At 55.4% G+C, this 3,196-nt stretch overlaps 1 protein-coding gene across 2 annotated transcripts in view; it reads right to left on the bottom strand.

Annotated features, from left to right (window-relative positions):
- Window positions 1-3,196, bottom strand: part of LOC102373626 (V-set and immunoglobulin domain-containing protein 4-like) — a 38,193-nt gene that overhangs the window by 18,507 nt on the left and 16,490 nt on the right. The gene's annotated exons all lie outside the window — the stretch shown is intronic.

The raw sequence follows: 3,196 nt of genomic DNA, 5'->3' as shown, positions 1-3,196 counted from the left end.
TTATCTAGATTCGTGTTGTTTTTCCCCGACTCTTCCAGCATATTGTAATGCTCAAACATCGTGGTCAGCTCTGTGAGTTCAAGCATCAGTCGCATGAGTCTAAGAGCAGAGAAGCTGGAGGCCACCTAAGCTTCCCACTTACTGCCACTCAAAGCTTGAGAGCAGCTGCTCTCAGTTCACCTCTCCCACTGTAGGTGTCTTCCTCCCCTACTCTTTGGGTGTTTCATTTCAGGAAGCAGCACTACAGGGCGACCCGCAAGACGAACTGCCCCAAGCCACAGGCATGACAGGAGCAGCATTCGTGGTGCTCCAGAACTTCAGGCCAACTCTATGCAGATGAAGAAACCCATGACTGCCCTAGGTAGGACCCTCTTGGGTGTTAGAAGAGCTCTCTCTCAGCAAGCGGTGGCACCTGGAGTTATACACAGCTGCAAAGGTGACTTCCTACAGACTACCTGCCCCCTGAACCAGATGCCCAGCTGTCACAGGGGACTTATCACAGGCCCTGCTTCAACTCCTTTCCCTCCTGTGCATCATCGACAACCAACCATGGTGAATATATTATTTCCCTTCCAGCCTGCAGTCTGCTTCTCAGTCCATCCTCAGCATTTCAGTGCGATCTTTGACGTCTTCAAACTCATCCCATCTCCCGGCACTTTGGGGAAAACCCCCCCTGGCTTAGCAGGTTCTGCTTGGCAGAGTGCCAGACCCACTGCTCATCACTTCCCCATGGTGCATGGGGGCTCTATACAAGCCCCTGAAACCCCCTTCTGCTCCCCCAGTCCTCTCATGGTTGCCCTGCACAAGCCAGTTCTGGCTCTTGAAGGAAAATAAAATCCTGAAGATATCTCGGGTCTCAGCACTCGTACTGGCGGATTTGATCACTGCTGCCCCACGCCACGTGGTGTGCTCTGCAGGAGCCCCCAAAGCCTTGAGGCTGCACAAGGAGCTGGGGCTTTTCTTCTGTTTTTTTTTTTTTTCTTAAAGGACCATAACCCCTGTAGGCAGGGCAGCCCTTTGGGGGCTGGTGGAGGAGGGGTGGGATGAGGGGGCTCGTGCAGAGCCCCCCATGGAGCGTGGGGCAGATGGGGGCAGTGAGGATCACCCCCCACCCAGCGGCACCTGGCGAGCACCAGGGCGTTTTTTTAAAGTACAGAGCTGGGGCAGGCAGTTAGCCATGGGTGGGCTCTGGGAGTGGGCGTTCATTGGGGAGGCTGGGGGAGCAAGCGGTAGTTTGGGGGGCTGGCAGGGGTCCCCCCCATAGTCCCCTTCCCCCTCTCCCAACCCTGCTTTCCTGCCCCTAGGACTTACCCGCTCAGAGTGACTGTCCCTGCTGCAGCCACCAAGGACTGCTCGAATCATTGAAGGTCTGGAAATCTTTGACAAAGATTTGGAGACCTTTGAATTCATTCGGACCTTTAAATTGGTCCTCTGATTTGATTCAGATTCGGAGATTCGGCTACCGAATCGGGCCAAATCTCCTCTGAATCGAATCACCACCTGAAGCTTCATGCACCCCTACCTGCCAGGCAATTTCATCCAATTAGGCACCGAGCAATTAACTGTACCCCACCCAGCCTGTGCACCCTCCTATTTGGGAGGGCTCCAGCCCCAGCCAGTGTGTTCAGCTTCTTGATGAGGCCTCTGCTGCCATTGCTGCAGCTGCCAGGGGACCTGCTCTATTTCCCCAGCCTCCAGCGCCCCCTCCTTGTGTCACTGCTGCACTGCTTGCACCAGGCACCAGGTAGCAAAGCTGTGGCTGGGTGAGAGCATGGGGCTGGTAGCAGCCTATAGCCTGAGGCATGCACTCAGCATTGTGGTGGAAATATGGAGTTCAGGTGAGCAGGGTGTGGGTATGGGTGTGTAAGGTTTGTGTGGTGTGAGGTGTGGGGACCCCTCACGTGCCCACCACCCATGGATCACAGTGCTCATTGGAGTTTGCAACAGCTGCAGCAGGAGGCAGGGCCCGGGAGTGCTCATGGCTCTCACAGATGCAGCCACCGGGCAGCACATAGCTCTAGCCAGTTCCAGGAGCCGGACATGGATGCAAGGAGCGGAACCAGGCTGGCCCACCTCTATTGTGCGGGGCTCACGTGAAGCTCTCCTTATTCATGTACCGGTGTGGGGAAGCCCTGAGAGATGGAGCTGGCATCCTGGCTTCACCCTCTGCCACCATGTACAGCTCATGGGACACCACTGGAAGTGAGGGGGAGTTGTGGTGGCTGTGCCTGTGCAGGCCACAAGCACCTTGAGGGCCCGTTGCTTGCTGCTGCTGCTGCCGGCAGGGGCAGGGGCTGTTATGTGGGGGGTCTCCACACTCTCCCGCTCTCCCTCACACCCCACAACCCTCCCCACACACACCTACCACCCACAAAATACCCTATACCCCCCCACATAGTCACACCCCTCACAAACCTTACACATGCACCCACCCACTCATGTACACAACCCATACCCCACCATACATACTCCACCACATACAATAGTTAAGACTTTGTTTTTGAACTGTTATGTAAACATCTCTATATATACTACACAACCACATGTAAATCAGGACAAAAATATTTTGTGAACTAAAATTAAAATACATTCTAGTAGGTGTTTGATTTTTAGTATATGATTCGTTTTTTTTCTGGTTCCAAGATGGTAAACCCTCCCCTAAATGGAGTACTTCCAGGGTCAATAGCAGGGTGGCAAAGGACAGGGGCTAGAGGGCAGGGCTTCCAGTCCCAAGATGGCTACCAGGGGTGGGGCACCTGTCAAGGAGTAGGGCTACCACTGCAGCCCTCAACAGCTCACCAAAACTCATTAAGAGCAATGCTGTATCCCAGCTGTTTTCCAGGTATGTCCTATCAGAACGTTAGGTCACTGGACACACATTAAGATAGCTCCAAAGGCTATCCTAAGTAGCACTGGGTTCTAGCAGTCCCAGAGTTGGGTGGGTGGCCATAGGCATATAGGAGGCAGAAGAGGGGGGGCTAATGGGGCTTACCCCCCCAAACACGGGGCAGCGGTATGGCCACAAGGCAGCCCAGGCAAGGGCTTCCAGCAACTGCAGCAGGGGTGAAGAGGGAGTGGGGCTGGGGCTCGGGCTGGGGCTAGGGGAGGGGCAGGCACTGCACAGCCAGCGGGGTGCGGGACTGAGACACGAGCGGCTCATCCGGGGGGCACAGCTCCTGCTGCTACCCCCACCCCC

This window comes from Alligator sinensis, unplaced genomic scaffold (genome assembly GCF_000455745.1).
Source record: "Alligator sinensis unplaced genomic scaffold, ASM45574v1 scaffold809_1, whole genome shotgun sequence".
Taxonomy (NCBI): Eukaryota; Metazoa; Chordata; order Crocodylia; family Alligatoridae; genus Alligator; species Alligator sinensis.
The sequence above is the reverse complement of the archived record's forward strand: the minus strand, read 5'-3'. Positions and strand labels throughout refer to the sequence as shown.